Below are 13,755 nucleotides of genomic sequence, written 5' to 3' on the forward strand. Positions count from 1 at the left end.
TATATATATAAAATAATGGCTCTTTAAAGTCTAAAGGGCCAATGTGCCGTATAACAGTTTGGGGGCAGGGCATATTTCCTCTCCTCCATGCTCTTGCTGCCTCTAGGCAGAGACACTTTAAAAAATATTGTTTTAATTTCCTTCAGATAGGGCATGATTAATGATTTCACAAAATTGGAAATATTGTTCCAATATTTATTTAAAAAGGGAATTTTTTTCCTGACATGACTTTCTGGAATAATAATTCTACCAATGTTTAATGAAAACCATAATCATGCCTTTCCTGACTTTCTGATACAGAATTAAAATGATACTTTTTGAAATGAGCATCCCAATTACCCAATGATCATATTAGACAAGCAAGTGTACACAGTTCACAGAGTATAGGTGTGTTCACTGTAATTTGTAAAGATAGGTATGATTAAATGAGGCAAAGCCATTGAGATTGGGGAAGCAGGGAGAAATGGGTGGGGGGGGAATGATTATCCTTGGGGCCTACAGAGCCAGGCAAATCATACAGTTTTATATGCCAGTAGGTTGGGTCTCGCTGGTTTGAGGGAAGCCAACAGGGCCATTAATTTGGAAGTCTATGGTTGCCTTTAACAACTCTGATTGTCTCTAGGAACTTTGTTTTCCCTTCTCACATGCAAATCATCCTGAAGAGCAATTTCCAGTAGAAGGCAAGAATCTATAGTCACAAAAATGTATCAGTATAGGCATATCAGTAAATATAGCCTCCATTTTGCAATCAAATATATGATCCTGGCTGCCACTGTGTATTCTTAATCATGCGGTCCAAGGATTGTATACATACCTATACTGTTCCATTGTGTTATATGACATACCTCAAGGAGGTTAGATACATTTCTGGCTGCCACTCTTAGAAGAAAAACTTTCACTCTGGATCTCTCTCTCTCTCTCTCTCTCTCTCTCTCTCTCTCTCTCTCTCTCTCTCTCTCTGTGAGTGTGTGTGTGGTGGGCTAACCATACTCCTTTATCTTATATGTGACTTGGCCTGATTTATCTCACTATTTCCCCATTTAGATATTCACCGTCACCATCATCACCATCACCACCATCATCTACCTTTCTCACTGGGACTGAAAGTGGATTACAAAAACGATAAGAACTATTCAGTCAATCAGCAAAAATTAATAAATCAAATTATGTTAAAAACATTTAACTCTATCAGCAAACATTCCTAGTAAACCGGAATAATGCAGTGAGGCTGGTAGATTACACAAATGAGACAGACTACTTAATCAATCAGCGAGCAGAATACAAAATATGATAAAACAATTCAATCTAACAGCAAAGAGACTTAATAAACCAAAATAAAGAAGAGACTTTAAGAATGAATAGAGCATGGTTTCCAGTCCTGAAAAACACCAAGCTAACAAAATACTCTATACCCGACAATAGCCCTGCCGAGAAGATTAGCATAGCAAGCATCAATCCATATGCAAAAGAACCTCCTCAGGATACAGTGAAGCCTCCCTCCATTAGCATTCCACACCCTGGGAAACTCTTACAGGATGGCTCAGCCCAACGCCACCTTCCTGAGTAGATATAAATGACCTGCCAACATCTTTTCCACACTGTGACACTGAGAGATCTCTGTCTTTTGGTGCTACACCTCTGAAGATGCCAGTCACAGGTGCTGGCAAAACGTCAGGAACTACAATGCCAAGACCACGGCTATACAGCCCGGAAAATGCACAACAACCATCGTTCTCCAGCCATGAAAGGCTTCGACAATACATCACATTGTTTTTGTTTGTTTGTTTGTTTGTTTAACTTGTATGCTGCCTCTCCACCATTTTTGGTGCTCAAGGCAGTTTACAGCATACATCACATTTACACCAGGTTCCAATCCCTGAGAAGTGGGGCAGCAAATCTGGGCCAATTTTGTATGATAGGTCACGCCAGCCACTGGCATACTGTAGCAAACCATTCTTAATTATATTGTCACACAATTGAATCATATTCCATGCTCTGAGTGCTCCAGAGACAGCATGTCATGTTAATGTCACAGAAGACTCAACCATGTTTTCCATTCTATGAAGTGAGACGACCCAGGGCACAGACAAGGGCAAGTGACTGCTAGACATCTGTTCACTGAGCAGCACTAGGTAGGACTCACAGCCACTAGTGCCCCAGTCCTTGGCACCACCAGGGGAACCCATGAAGAGGCCACCTGCCCAACAGAATGGACTCCCCCTGGACCCCTGCCACATGGGCCACCACTTGCAGTGGGTAGGTGCAAGGGGGGAGACCATGGATGAAGCTGTCTGAGGCATGTGTGTCCTCCCCAGTGTCTGCTTCTTGTGTGGATAGACTGGCCAGATTAGTTGTGATTGTTCCAGTATGGAACAATATAGCAGATGTATGGATAGCTGCCCAGGTATGCCCCAGCAGATACAAGTGGAAGCTGATGGGAAGACCATGACTGCACTGTTAGATACAGGTTGTAAAAGAACTATGGTAGCCCATGGCGAGGGGGATCCTGAAGGTAGATTCATACTCTTTGTGTGTACCTTTTGGAGTGTGAAGCCATACGCTATTTTATGGGCCACCATCACCATAGAGAAACAGAGTTAATATTTACTGATGGAGGTCATCCTGGGGATGGCTTATGAGGCCATTGTTGGGCAAGATTGGCCTGTCCTTGCTAGACTGGTAGGTTGATGAGGTAGGGTATTATGTCACCGAGGCAGGCAACCTCAACCTTGGAAGCTTAGAACAGGGTGACTCATGAAAAAAATTGTAGAAAATCTGTAGGAAATTTGTCATCAACAGCAATCTTGAGTCCCATCCATAGGGAATTATTTAAACCAATCCCAAGTACATCCTTTAATTCCCATGTTTATCTCCAAATATCTCAAAGGATGGCATAGTCCACTGTATCAATGGCTGCTTCTAAGTCTAATAAAACATTTACATTTAGACAGAAGTAAGCCACTGGGGCCACTGGTGCTACCTCTGTCCCACAACTTGGACTGGAAGTGGTCTAGGACAGATGATTTTTCTAGACAGGCTTAGAGTCACTCTACAACTGCTTTTTCTATCATCTTGCCCTGGAAGGGTACATTAGAGACTGGTGATAGTTGACCATTTTGTTCTTCTCTAGCAATGTTTTTTTTTAAAAAAATAACAGGCAGATTACCATTGTTTTAGGGCATGTGGGAAGATATGCTGAGTTAGTGATTGATTTAAAATGGATATTAGGGACTCCTTTAGGTGATCTTTACATGCTTTAAGTACCCTAGACAGGCAAGGGTCTAACACATGCGGCCTTCACAGCTCCCAGGATCCTGTTGGCATCCATTGCAGGAACCATATCAAAGTGATCCATAAAGAGTCTAGTTTTATGCTGGTTATGGCTTACATAACATATGCTAACAGGAATATGTACAAGAACCAAAACAATTAAAAAAAATTAAAAACAGACAACATGCAAAATAAATCATTATTATTTAGAATATACCCTGCTTTCTAAACTCTAGTCTCTCAATCAAAAATCTTAACACTATTTTGCCCTGGACTTCTGGCTGCTATTATTATTCACTTCTTGGGTTTCCATTGTTTTAAGAAAACTACTATTTTCATTCTAGGAAACATGCACATATGTCACTAAAATAACATGAATTGGTCTAGTAATCCTCCTAAATTTTGGAACGAACATGAAAACAACTTTTTAGCTTTATCTCAATGAAGTAATTTTAACATATTACTCAGAAGCATTCTCTTCTACAAAGTATCTGCCCAAGGGGTGAGTTGCCAGAATGTTAGCCAGCTTAGCCTTGCAGCATGGTATGTTTACAGTGTGGTGAGGCTTTAAGCCATCCCTCATAAAATAAAATAGCTAATGGAAAATCTCACTTGTGGTTATGAAGGAAGCTAAATAATGTCTGAATATATATTTTTATTTGTAAGTCATAGCACAGTATGTACCTTTCAATTTATTGCTCTTAGTTTCAGCTAGAAAAAGGAGTCGGCTAGGCAATCAAGATGAAATTTTCCATGAATGAACAGTGTATCCTTGCATAACTCAGATGCCTTGTTCTCAGCGATCAAAGTGTCTTCACATGTATAAATGAAGTGGGTCGACTTCATTTTGAATTATGTTATTTAACTTAATTATGTTATTTAACTTAATTATGTTATTTAACTTAATTGTGAATACACATAACCAAAGGCAAGCTCCTCAAAAGAATTGCCCTTTTTGTAAGCGGAAAGATCCTAGTGTGGAAGGAAAGTGCCACTGTTGGAAAACATATCCATGGATTTAACCCACTGGATTTTCTTCAGATTTTCTTCAGTAGGCTTTCCACTATACTATATCAAAAACTGATGTTCAGGAATACCATGTTGCCAATCAATAGGGGTGTGTGTTTAATTACCGATAGCCACATGAAAACAAACTCAACATTTTAAGAATGACATATGGGCAGCACAATCCTGAGTCCTGCCAGGCTGCTGCTGGCCACACAGTCACCCAGGTAACTGCAGTGCCATTAGTCTACTTCCTAAGGACTTTCATGGAAAAGCCATGTTGGTGGCCAAGCCCGGCAAGGGGCAGCCAGGAGAGAATGTTCCCCGGTTGTCCTGGCAATGCCAGATGAATCCACCAATTGCAGGGTGGCTGCAGCTGACAGAGCTGTGAATGGCAGGGAAAGGCATAGAAAAACTACAGGCCAGGTTGCATTTGCCATTGCCAGCTACCAATGCTATTCCTCCACCCTGCAGAGAGAGGGGGTACAGGGCAAAAAACCCCCTGCAATAGGGGTTGCTTCACCCCAACAGAGTCACCTGCCTTGAAAGGAGCCCTGCCCTGTGGGGAGGGGAGTTACACTGAAGGTGCAGAAGGGCACCCACCCACCTACTTCCTATTCCTGACAGGTGTGAGGTTGGCAGCTCGCTCATACACACCCTGCCACCACTGCTGCTCTGAGAAACATGCAGCCCTCCTTGAAAAGGAAGACCAGAAAGGCAGCTGAACCCAGCAAGGGTCACATCTGCAGCCCCCAGCACTCAGGATAAACTCCCCAAGTCTGGGAGAGGCAACTCCTTAATGGCCAGTGGGGGGGGGGGCAGGTTCTGAAACAAAGAACGAGAATGCCCATTGGAAATAACAGGATAGGCTGGAAGGCCCATTGGATATGATAGAAGCCACAAATGCCCATTGACTTGCAGCAGCTGCATGGAAATATATCACTGCCTCGAAAAGGAGACTCTTGGGTGGACATTGAAAGCCATGCTCTAGTGCTGGGATGAAGGCCCCCAGAGTGTAATGACAGCCTCTGGGACCAGAGAAACTACTCCGGGGGGGCATCATCCCATCCCCAGCGCAAGATTCCTGAAGTTCATCCCTGCCTCCACAAACAGCAAAAGGAAGAGTGATCTGGCCTTGTGGGGGAGGAGCCCCAGAGATCCCAGGACATCACTCCACATCCCCCTCATATTCTAGCATCAACCTCACCCCCTGCATGCAGCGGTTGTCTGCCTGGCTTATCAGTCACTAGTAGCACTGTGAGAGTCCTCCATGGAGCCCCCTCCCCCCACTAGGCAAATACAGACAACACTCCAAGTCCCACCCCACTACCTGCAGTGAATTTGAGGGCGAGAAGGGGGGAGGGAAGCTGAGTGGGCGTGGAGCCTTCAAGGTGCCAGCAGACACCTTTTCCTTTTGGCAGTAAAGCCACACAAAGGCATGGGCTGCTGGTCCCTCAGAAACAGTTGTGTTGAGCATGACTCCCTAGGCAGCTGCCTCTGTGTTTGTCAAAGCTGCATCCCCCCATGAGCCTCAATTGCAAAGGCTGGCATTGGGGGGGGGCATGGGTGATAGTAGGCTGGTATAAACAAGTGAGCTCGGGCAGCTGCATTCCCAGCTCCTTCATACCTATCAATGTGCCCTCGACTCTCCCTGAGCCAGGACTCAGGAGATGGGTAACCTGCAAGGGAAATTGGGTGGTAGTTGTTATTCAGACATTCTGAATTTGGCTCTCCTCCCACATGGGAGTGTGAGGTATACCCCAGATTTCACAAAGTCCCCTCTGCATAGTCTTGCTCCACCACTGTAAACACTCATTCCTGCCTTGCACTCTAAGTCCCCACAGTGGGGGGCTCTTGGGCACAGCCTCTGGCTGCCTCCCTACTTACCTGGGGTCATGGGCAGGAGGTTATGTAGGGTACCCAGGAGCTGATTGGATGTGGAGGAGGGGGCTTGACTGCCATGTGGGAACAAGTAAATTGGTCCCCATGGTAGTTGGTATCCTATGTTTTGCCAGACTTTTTCAATGGGGCCGGGAGCAGGGGGGGGGGGTGATCAATTTTCCCATACTATGAGCACCTATGGGCTACACCATCATTTTCATGGCTTAACTTTCTGCCACTGCTGGGGGCTTTTCCATGCCCAAAATGGCTCAGGGAGCTAAGTCACACACCCTCCAGCCCACCCCCCTGCCCACTGGCACAGGGGCTTATGGTCCAGTTACACACACACCCAGCTGCTGTGGCCAGGCACTGACAGAGAAACTGGGTGGAGCAGCACCAGCAGAGAACCTAGGTGAAGCAGCACCGAGCTGCTGCACTGGCATAGAGGGGTAGCACTGGCGTAAACCCAGGATACTCTTAGATGGCCATCCCCTCAGGATTGCACTGTTAGTCTCAAATTAAAGGAGATTATCTTTTACATCAAGCAAACAACATTCATAATAAAAAATGGAAAAGAGCAAGAGTCCAATAGCACCTATAAGACTAACAAAATTAATGGTAGGGTATGAGATTTTGTGAGCCACAGCTCACTTCTTCAGATAGTAAAAAGGAGAGGAATGTGGAAGAATATAAGCATTCATTACTAAAATTGCCTGGTTTGTAAACATCAGAAGGCAGGACCCTATAGGTGGCAATGAAGATACAGTACATTTAATATCAAACTTGCCAATCCACCACTAGGGTGTCCTCTATTATTTGAAGGAGTGGCATTAAAAGTACAAGATAGATATCCATTTAATAATAAATCTGTTGTTGCCAAGATTCCTGTATACAAATTATATCATAACATCCAATGAATTGTGTAAATGAGGGATCATGAATTTTATTTAGCCAACCTGTCATGTTCCAAGAGATATATTTTAGATAGAGCCTACACTGGGTCCCTGCCAGTCAATACGAAATGGAAATCTGAGATATATTCTGCAGAGATTCATAACATATTGCTCCCATACTTTTCTCTCTACCAGAGTTATGAATAACATTAATATTAGTTGTTACAGAAGGAAAGCATTCTTGGCATGACTGTAAAATGAAGTTTGCTCTCATATCTTTTCATTAGTTTTGAAGGAATGGTGTATCTCAGCATGAACCATAATATTTGATTTACCAGAAGTTAATTTAACTGGAGACAGAGGAGTTGTATCAAATGTACAGTTACCTGGTTCAAAATGATTAGGGAAATTAAGTAAATCATCAACTTCAGTTGAACTAAGCTGAGACAAGGTATGGTTGTTATTCAATTCAGAATAATCTGAATTTATAGTTGTCCTATCTACACCATTCTTGATCTGTTCAGAGGCAATATTAATATCATTAATTATCATTAAATCACCACTCAACTCCTCCCAAGTTTTCTCATCAAGCTTGTACCGTGTCCTAGTTTTACCTGTGTCCTATTTTTACTATGTAAACCGATATTTACACTACTATCTACCTGTTTATCATTAAATCTATTACTTTTTACACCCAATAATGGGGTTATGATTCCAGACTTAAATATGCGTGTTACACATACATTATGTCTTAGCAATAAATTCTTGTGTTTCAAAATAATTGAGGGCAAATCTGCAGAAATAAAAGTTCCTACGCATCTCATATTTGGTCTTGAAGCTGGTAACACATGTCAATGATATCTCTTGATCAGACTGGCAAATTGATCAAGGGTTCCAAGTTGGCTCTAATTTGAAACTTTGATTTCGATCTAAGGGTGTAACAACTAGACAATGGTAATACTAAAATGCTAGGGATTTCTTAATCCCTAGCATTTCAAAGCCCTGTTAATTTACCCACTTTATGTGGAATATGTGAATGCAGATAATTATCTGATTTAGATTGCTTTAGAGGAGGAGGGCTGCCATTAGGAAGCGCATGCCTTTTTCTTTAAAACTGGAGTGAGTTTCCAAAGGGGTTGTATTACAATCAGCAGACTCTCCAGTAATAGCTTGCAAATATTTAGTCCTGTTCAAATCACTAACATTATAACCATGTGATTGACTCCATGAACATCTATTAATTTTTGCAGTGCTTTCTGTTTCAAAGAGTTGTAAAAATACCCTGTATATCAGCCATTCTAGATTCATCCAAAATTACATTTAATCTCTGATAGACTCTAGAATAACTTTGCAACCAATTTACTAGTCAACAAACACTGGGTGCCCACAAAGTCAAGATCAAATGAGGGTTTTTTCCTTCACACATCAAGGCAATCCAAAAGCGAAATTTTGACCACCATTACTGATGACGAGTTCCCCTATAAAAGATAAGTCACCAATGCTTTGTTATGATGATTTTAAATTATCTTTCTCAATTAAATGCAGATTATGGTTTGAAGCTGAAATAGGGTTTAAAAGCCCTGTTAACTTACCCACTTTATGTGGAATATGTGAATGCAGATAATTATCCAATTTAGATTGCTTTAGAGGAGGGGGGCTGCCATTAGGAAGCACATTAAATGGTCTAGATTAGAGACGGACGTGAACTGGAAAAATTCCGAACCATGCAGTTTATGGTTTGTCATGTTTCATGAACTTTCACAAACTTGCCATGGTTCGCAAACTGGTTCATTCGGTTTGTGAAAACGTCACTCCCGGGGTCAGCAGAAGGTCTGTAGAGAGCCCTTCCCCCCATTGCCTAGGAAACTGATTGATTGGTACCAGGCTGTCTGCAGTGACAAACTGAAATATGAACCAAATGAACCAGACTAAAATTCATCATGGTTTGTGAGAAATGAGCTCCCACGAACCACTGGTTCGCAAGCCATGTACTGATCTGGTTCATGACGAACTTTGGTTCATATTTCAGTTTGTGCCTGCCTCTAGGCACAACATCTTTTCTTCTGTTTGTGAGGCATATTTGTCACCAATTACACCAAATCAATTACAAGATGTCCTGTTAACAGTTTTATCTCACACAACTCTCTAACCAGTTGCTTCTTCGCTATATAAAGATCAAGTATGGTAGAATTCAGATATTCCAGTGTGTGTGAGTTGTAATTACAAAAACTTCTCCCTCAAAAGTAACTCTAGAGCTCATAAGCAGCAATACCTAGACCATGCAATTCATCCTTACATAGTCCCTTTCTTTTTTGAATAGAAAACTCAAGAAGACAGCAAGTCATACACAGTTCACTCTACACAACAATCCTTCAGAATGGAGCAATCTACTAAACATATTCTGTTCATCTAAACTAACAGTTGTTTCAGTTGTTCACATTGAAGGAAGCTTCATAGTTTGATAATGTCCAACAGAGCAGGTAAGACAGAGTTGCTTTTTCCACTGAAGCACCTCCAAGCTGACACTTTTTAGCTGATATCTCTTCCTCATTCAACTGTTGGTATTGCAGACTTAAATATTTCTGACAGAAGAGTGCTAGCTTAAGTGTCCACCATCTTCAAGATAAAAGCCAGAAGTCCCAGCAAAGGCAGCAATAAAGCTCTTCAATTCTTCAGTTTATTATGCAAAATTCAGTTAAGGCTTCCTCACAGCCGCAGACAGGTAAAGTTCAGACAAGTATCTTTATGCATTACTAGAGATATCCAAGCCTTTGTAACATTCAGTTGAATTAAATTCCCACAAAAGCTCCAGAGATAACAAGTTAAAAACAAAGCATAACTAGTTAAAAACAGAGCATAAAAGCCCTCCTAAACTTCCAGACGTGCAATTTTAAGAAGAGTTACTTCAGACTAAGCTCATTGATTTCAATGGGCTTAGACTGGAGTAACTCTCCTTAGGATTGCACTGACAGTCTCTTACTAGTTCAGGGAGGAAACTTATCATTCTGGCCACAGAGCAGGGGTCACTGAGGTAGTGGGGCGGGAGTTAGTTGTGAGTTTCCTGCATTGTGCAGGGTGTTGGACTAGATATCAGAGCCCACCAACTGAGAAAGGCTTTTACCAGTTACTCAGACAATGGTTGCTTCATGGTACAAATTTATAAAAAAGAGATCATCTCAGATCTTTTCACTTGGTCAATATTATTGTGCATAATCTCAGAATGGCATTTACTTCATTGTGATTCCAAGCAATGCCCATTGAGCTACTATTAGGCAGGTACTCTAAAAAAACAAAGGAACATTGCAACCCTAGCTGGAATGAAGCAACAGAAACAGGCTTGGGACTAAAGGGTCATTTATTAATATGACAATAAACATAACCATGGCAAGGGCCAACTAAGTGGTACAGGTCAAGCCACAGGGTCAGGGTCCGTCATGACCTGTTTGAGTGAGCCCCAAAGCCCCAGCTGTAGGCCATCCTTGGAATGGCTGCAACCTGGCCAGCCAGGCAAATATATCCCCCCAACAATCTCCTAATGCCCCAGCCGTACAGCAGGGGATCCCCACAGATGTCTGCCCATGCTATGGTAGCCATCACAAGCATACTGCACTGCTGGCAAACCCTGATTCCCCACCCTTGGGGAATTGCCACTGGGTGCTCAGCAGCCCACTCCCTATTTCCCCATACTCTCCTGCCACCACAAGGGCCAAGCCTCTGCTTAGGCCCTCACACCCCACAGGTGGCTTAAAGCCAACTGAAGCCCTTGCCGCAGGTCATCGAGAAATATCTCATTGTTCTCTGTAGACAGGTGGACACTGTCGCCTCAGTAGAGGTGGGCAAATTTGGCCCTGATTCTGGGGTGAGGTAAGTAAATCCCCAAGCCTTCCCTCAAGGGTTTTTTGATGGCTTTATTGGCCTTACACTGAGCACCTTTGATTGCCCGAGGTTCTACGGCCTCCTGCCATACTCTCCTTTGTAGCATCTCAGACCAAAAGATAAGCATCCCCGGCCATCGGCTGCTTATAACCCGAAGGTCTTCAGCTACTTACAGTGGCAAGGCCTTTCCCTGCACTAACTCCAGGTCATTGCCACTGAGGTGGATGACCAAAATGTGGGGGGGAGGACCCATCTTTCCCCGAAACAAAAGTGGAAGTAGGCCCAGCCACCGAAGGCTATGCCATCCCTACCACTTGACTGTTGCCACAGCACTCAAACACAGCTGGGATCTCCTGGCTTGGTAGGCTGCCCAGAACAACATGCTATGGCCATAAAACAGGATCCTCCTCTTCCCTTGGCCTGACATGGCACCTAAGGAAAGAGCAATTAGTATGGCCATTTAAAACTGAGGCAGGGGGCAGATGTAAGTTTTATTTTTTTAAAAAAATATTTTATTGGTTTTCCATATAGATAGAAAGTAAGAAAGAAGAAAAAAAGAGAGTAAGAGAGAAAAGCAAGATAAAAGAATACAAAAATTTCATTAGGCTTGCTTATATCAACATTCTAGTTCTCCAGATCTCATATTTTATCTTAACCCAAAATTGACTGTGATTTCTGATATTTCATGCAGTATTGCCTTACTACGTTTTGGGCAGATGTAAGTTTTAAATGCACCCGACCTCCATTTGCCCACACGCTGAATCACTTGGTGAGGATACCCCATGCTTGCTGCCATAGAGGCAGCCCCAATCCTGAAGGAATGGATGCTGAATTTGACCCCTGACAAACCTCTTAAGGGCCCTCTCTGTAACAGTCCAAAACTGATACTTAGTTAATGGGGTCTGGTCTTCATGGTGGAACAATACACCCTGGCCTTCCCCATGGAGCTCCACATCATCTCTGAGGGCCCTAACGGGGCAAAGCTCCTGATCCACAAAAGGGCCTAGGAGACATGTAGTTCCTCACTGCCGCTGGTCAGTCTTGGACCGCCGGATCCTAATGGAAACCTTATCCATTTGATTTTTGATATCCTGGGCTGTCAAGGCCCAGCCAGATGCATCCCAACGTGATTGGGACACCAACTCACTGACCTGAAGGGCCCTAAAGAATGCCATTAAGGAAGCAGCATGAAAAAGCTTCCTTTCATATCTAGAGGAACAAATTTCCCCCCAGGCCGCCCCCAGCCCTTTAAGAACTGATGGGGAGATGGGCTGCCTGAGATCACCAGGTGCCCCAGCGTCCCGTGACCAGCCCTCTAACATTTTAACAACCCTGAAACCTCCCGTGGCTTCTTGGTAAGCCACACACCTTGCTTGCAAAGGTCAGGGCAGTCAACTGACCCCTAATGGACCTGACAGAAAGGCCTCTTCCATGCTGAACAACTCAAAAGTGCATCAAGTGTTCAGGTGGAATAGGCCACAACAGCTGAAGCTCAGCCATCTTTCTGAACTCACTAAGCTGCCCTAGCGCACGGTTGTAGGCCTTGCATGTGCTGGAGGCAATGGACAGCTGGATCTCCCTGTTCGCTTCTGCCATCCAAACTGTCAAAGCTCTTGTGGTATCCATGTTGGCTGCCAATCAGCCCCAAGGGCAAACTGCCAGAATTGTTCCATCTGTTGGCAAGACAAAGCATCTGCCACACCATTGTTAATTCCCAGAACGTGTCAGGCCCTAAATAAAATGTTTAATTGGAGGCATTTAAGGGTGAAGGCTTGCACCAGCCTCATCACCCTAGGGGATTTAGATGACAAAGAGTTGACCACATGCACCACTGTTAAGTTGTCACACCAGAAGCGGACTGAGTGGTTGGCCAACTCCGAACCCCAAAGCCACACTGCCACTAATAAGGGGGAAAATTCCAAAAATGTAAGGACTTTGGACAATCCCTGTTGCAGCCAATCCTCCGGCTGTCAGGTTCAGAATGTTTCCTTATATGTTGTAACCAAAGAGACTCCATTTTAATTCTTTTAGTGTTCTGAGTGCTTTCTTCACAGGTGCCAAGATGTTCCCCAGGAACTATCTCTCAGAGGAGGAATGTTTTGGCTGCAGGTTTTCCAGTCCTGGGAAACTTTCCCTTTCTCAGCTTCAAAGGGATTGTTTTGAGAACTATGGGGGGAGGCTGGGCCTACTGAGTCTTGAGACTTTGTACTGTATTCTTTGCCTCTCATTCGTAACAATACACGTGTACCAGCCCAGATATTGCATCTGGGCCAGTGGACTATAATGGTTGCTTTTTTCAGTAAATCTTTTGAAAACAACAGACTCTTGTCTGATTGCAGAAGGTAGTCTGGATACAACTATTATTTAGCCACAGATCTGACATTTTGTTACGAATCACATCTGTTTCAATGCCTAAGCCGGGGCAGCTGGATACCAAAGCCGTTCCCGACAGGGACCCTTTGTTCAATCCCTATGCCTCCCCCGGTTCGGAAGGACTGGAGCCTCAAGGACCCATTCAAAGGGGAACAGGGTCTTCTGTTACTACAATATACACCCTCGCTCCTAGCAGAACGGATACTCGGCCCACAGCAGCAGCTGACCCACTGATATCCTTACCAACGCCCACACAGTGGAGATCGAGGCATAGAGACGTAAGGGAAAGGAGAGCGAGTACTGTGTTCACACAACCCCCGATGGAAGGCCGACGGAATTTCGGTGTGATTGCAGAGCATTCCAGTAGCCAACCTTGGTATTATTGGAACCGTGAGGCCGACCAGTTGGAGTGGGATCGAAGAGGTTTGGAGAGTACCCAAACGTGGGAAATGTCCCT

The sequence above is a fragment of the Eublepharis macularius genome, chromosome 3 (assembly GCF_028583425.1).
Source record: "Eublepharis macularius isolate TG4126 chromosome 3, MPM_Emac_v1.0, whole genome shotgun sequence".
Taxonomy (NCBI): Eukaryota; Metazoa; Chordata; class Lepidosauria; order Squamata; family Eublepharidae; genus Eublepharis; species Eublepharis macularius.